The sequence below is a fragment of the Triticum aestivum genome, chromosome 5B (assembly GCF_018294505.1).
Source record: "Triticum aestivum cultivar Chinese Spring chromosome 5B, IWGSC CS RefSeq v2.1, whole genome shotgun sequence".
Classification (NCBI taxonomy): Eukaryota; Viridiplantae; Streptophyta; class Magnoliopsida; order Poales; family Poaceae; genus Triticum; species Triticum aestivum.
In genome coordinates, this window is record NC_057807.1 from 477,929,299 (window position 1) to 477,937,840 (window position 8,542).

At 47.2% G+C, this 8,542-nt stretch overlaps 1 long non-coding RNA gene across 1 annotated transcript; it reads left to right on the forward strand.

Annotated features, from left to right (window-relative positions):
• Positions 1 to 3,652: 3,652 nt before the first annotated feature.
• LOC123116519 (uncharacterized) lies at positions 3,653 to 6,080 on the forward strand. Its single transcript, XR_006457103.1, has 5 exons — positions 3,653 to 3,981; positions 4,617 to 4,763; positions 4,843 to 4,959; positions 5,679 to 5,776; positions 5,903 to 6,080. It is a non-coding gene; the product is annotated as an uncharacterized lncRNA (long non-coding RNA).
• The last annotated feature ends 2,462 nt before the right edge of the window (positions 6,081 to 8,542 follow it).

An 8,542-nucleotide genomic window follows, 5' to 3' on the forward strand; every position in this document is an offset into this window, starting at 1 on the left:
AGCGAAGAAGCTTCTCCTCGTGTGGCCGAGCAGTGAGTGGGCGGATATGGTACGCGCGAGCTACCAAGGAAGATGGCGTGGGCGGGCGAGCAGTGAGCGGGGGTAAATGGTGTGCGGCCAATGAAGGGGAAGAGAGGAGGAAGAAGAAGAGAGGAGGAAGAAGAGTGGAAGATGGGGAAGAAAGTGCATTAAATCTCAATTCTACTAGTACTACTACCAGGATATACCGTCCTTTGGAGTGTAAATAGTTACACCGATGACATGTGGGTCTACCACAAGAGGGCCCATATGTCAGTTAATGGAGGACAGAGGTGCGTAGGCGTATTTGCGGAAGCGTGTTCTACTGGCAAACATGATGGCAGTACTGGGTAAGGCTGATTTAGTAACACCAACACGCTGGTTCAGCCTATTAATTACGTGTCCCATCTGCTGCAGCGAGTATTGTCACTTCACTGCGAAGACTAGTTGAATAGTTCTCTCTGACCGAGATGGGAAATAATGGATAGCGAGGACTTCCTTTCTACAGTATCCCTATGCCTCTACGCTCACTTCACTCATTTTGCTCCGTACCTAGTCACTTGTTGAAATCTGTAGAAAGACAAATACTCCGTATTTGGGAACAGAGGGAGGCTTTTACTCTGTATTTGGGAACAGAGGGAGTATCACCATATGAAGGGAACAGAGGAAGCTTGAAATATGAACATGTCAATGGGAGGGAGTAAGCCCCATGCATGCATGGATGCAACATGCAACACTCACACGTACACATGGACGCACGCAACACTCACGCACCCATGCGGCACACAGCACACGGTGCATCACACATGCTCACGCTCAAGTGCTCAACCTACTCCCTACGTCCGTGAAAGACTGTACATTTAGAGATTTACACATTGACTAGGGCATAATTAACGCCCAAAAGTAGCGGATTATGTGTGCATGCGACCATTGAGAGAAGAAGATTAAATGAAGGCCGTTGCATGCTGTAATTAAGGATAGACATGTAGCCTACACTTACGCACAAGTTGGTACATTAGTCAATCAATATCGATTTAGATTAAAGGCTAAATGCATTGGAAGTGTAGATGTACATCATGTACTACACCCTTTGTTTTATAGCCGATGTACACTCTTTGTTGGAAGACCGAGGGAGTACACGTGCATGCTCTCACATAAACAGCCAGGGCAGTTCGCGTGCAAGGGTTGGACTCGTGTCACGCCTGCGTAAAGTTTTGTTTAACTGATTTCTTTGCTCTGCCAACTAACAGGTGGGACCTAGAAACAGGTGACAATTTAACCAGTCAACAAAGTGCCACGTCGACTATGTGGCCGGTCAGTAGGGTGCAATACGGTGCTCTACGATGAGCTAGTGATCGTATAATCACCGCAAAACTATATATAGTGACCATAAAGAGCGTATTGTTACATACGCTCACCGCTAGTGTATTTTTCTCGTTTCAAATTAGGCCATATTAATCGGAAAGGACGCAGTATGGACTACTAGTACAAGTACTGCTTTGATGTGGACCATCAACTTGCTGAACAAGGAGAAGCTTGCTTACTATGCCTCTCCCTCGCCCATGCGCGCGGTGGTTCGTAGGACGAGGAGAGGGTTTTGACTACAGCACGCTCTCCCTCTCCCTCTCCCTCGCCCTCGCCCTCGCCCTCACGGTGGACGTGCAACAGTTCAATCGGTGTCAGATTGACAGAAGCATATTGTACTGTAGTATCATCATTGTTGGACCTTCCGAAGAGGCGAAGAGCCAAGTGCAAGGTTCACACGAGTACGAACTGTTGAACCTCCCGAAGAGGCAAAGAGCCAAGCGCAAGGTTTTATAGGAGTTGTCGTCCTAGTAGGAGTGTACTACAACTATAGCGAACGATGCTATTGTATGATGCTGCCATGTCACATATATTCAAAGTTGTGCCACCTTTTTTTCTCAAAGAGCATGTTGGAGCCCGTGCAACAACCACACAAGTTGCACGTACACATAACACATTTACTAGTAATAAATTCTAAAGGATAAATGCCAGTATGCCACATAAGTTCATCTCCAATTCATGTGATAAATTTGTGCACGACTTGTCTACATATATTCATAGCGCTACCGTTCACAACTACCGTACTCCACTTACACGTTATAGATGGGCTACATGTCCTCCTCCAGGTTCCAGTCCCAGGTGTTCTTCATGGATGGCACGATCCATAGCGGTGGGCAACGGGAATCATTGTCGCGGCTTTCTAGTCCGGTTCCACACGATGGAGACTCATCCAAGCTGAAGCAGCATAAATCAGGGATAGCGTGTCCCAGCATGTCGTTCATCCGGTGGTGCGCAATGAAGACACAACCATGCTTCATGAACGGCAGGCCTTCTGTGTCGTGCACGGAAGGTGGCATCCGCTTCACAATGGGGTAGTTGTCCCCGATGAAAAGCGAGTACTCTCCAAGAGTGTACCTCGGCACCCACGTAGCATCATGGGGGTCGAACTCGGCGCCGTTCATCTGGTACATGTGGCATCTGAGATCTGGACACATGGTGACGTACATAGTCAAGGTACATGCATAATAATGTTGTGCTCAAATATGGTGGCCAGTAATACTGTGCAGCAAATAGTACTACTCCAGTATAGAGGAAGTAAAATAACCGGCTTATTATATATAGCCACTCTTGGCTACATGGATAAGATAGTAAGACATGGAAAAACAAAAATGGTGGCAGCTAGTGGGTTCAAGTCTTCAAGGGCCTAGCTAGCTATATGCGTCCTCCAAGGTAAAACGTACTCCTACAAGTACTACTAAGTATACTACTAGTACAACAATGAAAGGGAAGGCGAGAGGGTTAAAAAATGGAATACCTGGGTAGATGGTGACGGTCCGATCGTGGTAGATTGTGTGACCATGTTGCACATTAGTGGTACCATGGGTAACGACCGCTAAGATAGTTGATCCCAATATGCCAAAGTCAGCTACAAGGTTCCAGGTTAGACCGAATCGCGGATGCAAATGCACATCCAGGATCGGCGATCTTATTTTGATCGAGGGATGACTAGTCCCTGCAAAATAATAGAGTACTGTTAGGGATGCAAATGATGGTTTGTGCATTCCATTTGTAATCTCCCGTACCGTAGGATGGCAACCAGATGAAACAAGTCCCCTGGCTTGTCACCGCCAAGATGCGGCCTAGATGGCGCACGGCGTCTTTGAATGTGTAGGGGTACAAATCTGCCGCCGCCAACATGCGCCAGCCTCTGCCGTTACTGCCTCTTGCATTGATGGAATCCTTATGTCGAACACCGCGATGAGATAGTAACGTCGTAGCCGCGTCGCTTTGTCGGCGGGTCCACAATTGCTATCTTCTTCAATCTCATGTAGGCATCACACTACTAGGGAAAAGCTTATACACAGAAACTTACCAATAGCGCGGTTTAAAATGACGCGCTACTTCTAACTAGTAGTAGCGAGGGGTATAAAACCCATGCTACTACTAAATTGATAGTAGTAGCGAGGGATATAAACCCGCGCTGCTACTAAGTGGTCTTCACCATGCCTCCCGGGACAGGCCATAGTAGTAGCGAGGGGTGTAAAACCTACGCTACTACTAAATAAGTAGCTATAGCGCAGGTAACACCCCCACACTATTACTAAGCGTGTCCGGCCCGATCCACTCCCACCCCACCACTCTCTCTCTCATCCCTAAAAAATCTCTATCTCATCCTCGGTCCACCCTCATCCCAGGCGTCTCGCTCACCGGAGGAGTCTCGCTCGGCCTCTCCTCTCCCTGATCTAGCCGCCACCTCTCGCCCTCCCGCGAACTCCATGGCGACTGCGGCCTGATCTGCATCCTCGCCGGCCCTGCTGCCTCGCCGCCGCCCTACTGACCCCGTCTACCACGCCGCCGCCCTGGTCTTTAAATCGCGGCTGCCCCACTTCAACCTGCCCACCGCCAGGTCCAGCACACCGTCGCCACCGGCCGGGAGAGGTAGCTACTCCGTCTCTTCCTCCCCTCTTCCTTCCCCTACCCCCCTCGTTCCTGCCTCGGCCCGGCGAGCCCCTGCTGCGTGTGTGACCAAGGACAAGCCCTTGATTTTTGTTTGACAAGGGATGGGGCCAGCCAATTTGTTTCTACGGAGAGCCCCTGCTGCTGTAGGCTGCCAATTTGACCAGGGACAAGCTCAGAGTGGATCGATCTATTGTGGCCAATATACACTGCAGTGATTTGTCCATGGGATTACAACTTCCTTGAGTTTGTTCTCTAAGTGTGCACTGGTATTCATCTCCTTCTGATTGGACAAACATCAGTTTTGACGAAATGTCATTCAGATGGATTACTATGCATGAGTGCTACATCTAGCATCCAATTTCCCCATGTTCTCCGGTCTTTACAGAGAGCCTACACTTATGTCAATATTGTTTTGTCAACTACTGTATCTATCTTCTGTATAGAGAGCCGTATATGTTTCAGACCAAAAATTTGCTTCTCTGTTCCCCTGTGATTATCATGTCTAGGTGGTCAAAACGATTACAGTAGATGTATAGACTTTTCATTGTTTGTAGCTACTATGCTCATATTTAAGTTTGTTCATTGCTTCTCATGCTGAAAAAACTATTCTGTAGGGACTTGGTGTTGTAAAACTATTCTGTAGGGCGGCGTACAAGCTAGTCATGCGGGCTGCGGCGGCTGACGATGCTGGTTGACCTTCTCCTGTGCGTGCAGGGCAACATCGACGCTGGACCAGATGGACGAGCTGCAGTGCCAAACTGGTACCTCTGAATTTTGCTTCAGTTTTGCTTCCTGCTAATCTGAATTTAGGGGAAACTCTGAATTTTGTTATGTGTGCAGATGATTGCAGATTATGTGTGTGTATGTGGAGAAGATTACTAGGTCGATTGTTTTGATGTTAATTTGTTTGCTTCACTCTGTTTATTTATGGCTACGACGGCGGTGGCGGCACACGAGGTAAATTAAACCTAGTTAATTTCGCTACTATCCTAATCACTCTGCGAAAAAGCAGATCGGCCAGAAACCTTATGTTTGCTGTCCAGTGTCAATGGTGGAGCTCGAAACCCTAGAAGCACGCTGAACCTCATGAATAGACCTGAATATTTGTTTTAGGTAGATGCTTGACCATTATGCTTTGGAAGAGTGCACGCGAGTCTACCATCTGAAACTGTAGTTGACCAATCTAATTTGGCATGACCAGTTGTTGCGTCTTGGTGATAAAAGGGTTAACAATATCGAGGGATTTGCATTTTCCGCAGGTTGCAATTCGTGTAGCACAAAGTAGTATATTTATTGGTCCATATGTTTGTAGATAATAATGGATCTGAATGTCTGAATGCCACATTATGTCACTATAAATGTTGTTTTGGACTTTGATATGGTCTTCCAGTGTATTGTTTGACATCATTTTTCTTGAAAATATGTTTCGTTGAATAAAATAGGCACATATAAGCAGAGTACATTTCATTAGGCTTGTTTTATCATGACTACGACAAAATACAGGATTTTCTGAAAATGAAAGCGAGTTCACCATGACTACGACAGATACTAGGTAGTTTAGCTTGGGATAGAATACAATGCATGGGTTACAACAGAAGTTATTTCTTGTCTCACAATTACTGATTGCTCTTTGTTCTCATTTTCCTTTGTTAGCTGAAATTATTCCTTGTCTACAGATAAGCGGAAGCCGGTTCGGAGCCACCGACAGTGTCTTCCTTGGATTCATTCGTGCAATAAGGAGGGGACCTGGCCTTCTTCACGTGTCGAGCAACAAGTAAGGACCAGCCTTCGACTGTTACTATTGATTCATGTGCATGCGCAATAAAGAAAGAAAATACAATACTAGATTTGGACATAGGACGTGAACCAACAAGTTTTCACTTTCCTGACGTGGGTGCAGGGGTGATCGAGGAGGATTACCGTGGCCCGGTGGGTGTCGTGCTCTTCAACCACTTGGAGGTGGACTTCACCGTGAAGCCCGGTGACTACTGCACACAGATGATCATCCAGGTGATCGCGCCGTTGGAGGTCGTCGAGGTGGAGGTCCTCGACGCCACCGTCCGGGGGGGGGGGGGGGGGGGGGGGCACCGGCGTTTGAACTCCAAACCTTGGTAGATACATCTAGAGAAGTGGTTTGTTTAGGTTGGTGGTGGAATACTTTCAGTTGAGATGATGGTTGTGTTCGTCTGATGTTAAATGGGATATCAGTATGTCTACTTCTATCCAGGAATAATGCATCTAAATTTTATTTTTCTATTCCTAATTAGTTAGTAGTAGCGTGGGAGGAAAAGTGCACGCTACTACTACTTAGGATAGTAGTAGCGCTGGTTGAGATAGTAGTAGCGCGGTTCCATCCACGCTACTACTAACAGACGTAGTAGTAGCGTGGGTTGCATCCGCGCTACTGCTATCTACTTAGCTGTAGCGCGATACTCGTAGCGCGGGTACCTGCGCTGCTAGTAGCCAGTTTACCCGCGCTGCTAGTAGCCTTTTCTCTAGTAGTGTCATCATACGTATTCAAGCCCAGCCAGTCCGGAAGGTCGATCCCAATGGTGGAGAAGGGGTCTAGCGGAACGGCCGCACTGCTATGAATGTTGTGCAAAATGATGGTGGTATCCGACCGGAGATATGCAAGCCAATCTTCGTTGGCACCGACCCAGACCTAGATATAAGACGGTGGGCAGCGGAGAAATTACGGGATGGAAATGGAATAACTAAGTACTACATGATCAAACTCCATTACTGACCTGCTCATCGGACAAAATCCGACTACCTATCAATGTCGGCAACTCTAGCGGAGTCAACGTGCAACCATGGCCAGGGAGCGATGGACTGTTTGAAGGATTGTCCCATAGAAGAGCCTTCTCCACGAGGACGCATGGAAGACCAACAAGCACGGCCTTTTCCCAAGCCTGTTTAAGCAGCGTCTTGAAAAAGTTGGTGCAGGAAGCACCGAGTCTTGCGGCAGTGAAGACGTCGATGCGACGTGCGATTTCTCCTAGATGATCATCGTTCAAGGTCTCCCAGCCCCGACGAGGAGGAGAACCGCCTGGCGAATCCATGGGAGCAGCGACGAACTGCCTTCTCTTCGGGGGGGAGGGGAACTGGCAAGGAGGAGATAAGAGTGTAGTAACCGCAGGGCCTCGTCCCTTCCAACTGTAGATTGTTCCTTAGTGAAGGGGTGAGGCTATTATTTACTACACGTACTAACATTATGGGATTGCATTATACTGTAAATAATAGCACTAGTAAGAAATTTTTGGCACTAGGTAGTAGTTTTTGGCGTGGATTAAGAAATTTTGGGTATGTTTTTGCCATTTTTTGTACACGCCAACTAATGTCAAAAAAGGTCTTACATTATGTGACGGAGGAGTACGTACTCGTACTGTAGCAGTAGTAGTACTACTTTTCTCAACTAGTAGTGCGATGAACTGTACTTCTAGTCTAGTCTAGTATAGTGCACCAGTTTTGAACTCTTGAATCTCAGGGCCAAGGAGCTACAGTTGGAAGTGGAGGGTACTAATGTTCTCTAGAACCATCGCTGTACTACCAATGCAGGGAAAGTACACCTGCGTAGTGGCCTAGTGGGTACTCTCGGTGCTCTATTCAGCCGCTCCTCTCATGTAGCTGGCCTACTCAGCCACTCCTCTCACGCACACACTAGCAGCCTGTTTATCAGCGACGGTTACTACGGGGGCAGAACATTTGAGTTATTTGATATAGTGAGACTAGGCTTTTCGCTTCCATTTGTGGAGCTGTAATGGATCTCGTCAAACTTTGTTAGTAGTTCCTTCTTTATGAATGAGATGAAGCAAAGCTTTTGCCTCTGTTTCAAAAAAAAACACGTCAAGAGGAATTTCTTTTATAGTAGAGCCGATAATGGAGTGAAGTCCATGCGTGCAACGCCACAAGCTACAGAGTAGTAGTAGATCACTTTACGTACAGAGCCATATTGCACAGTTCCCAATGCCCCGCCAGGCTTTTCCGGCTCCTCGGGCTTAATTGGGAGGTGCTAGCTTAAATATGCTACTAGCTGATGAGGAAGCTGCAAGCAAGGTGCGGCTAGGGCGAGCACGCGAGCCACGAGATGCTGGGAAGGAAAACCCATTAACGTGGCTAGGCTATCCAGTGCACCCAGATTGTGGGTCCACACATCCGTTTGACTTCAAAACTCAAACTACCCGTGTAAAATATTGGCTCGCAGTGAAGTGTAGTAGTACTATTTAAAAAAAAGGCTGCCGTGCGTTCGGCCAGGATCGAACCCACAAAATGAGGTATACACTCCTGTGACCACTAGTAGTACTCGTTGGAGTACAACGCAACCTAGAATCGCCTTTTGTCGCTAGTAGTACGTACATTGTTCCTTACAAGAAACCCCTAATAATGCAAGAAACCACTAAAATGCCAAGAAACTACTACCACTTGCATATGTGGCAGACTTAAGATAAGACTACCTTATCAACCATTGTACATGCTCTGACCAACCAGCCCTACCAAGAAATGACTACTCTACAAAGTGTCGTTATAGGCACGTTTCAAC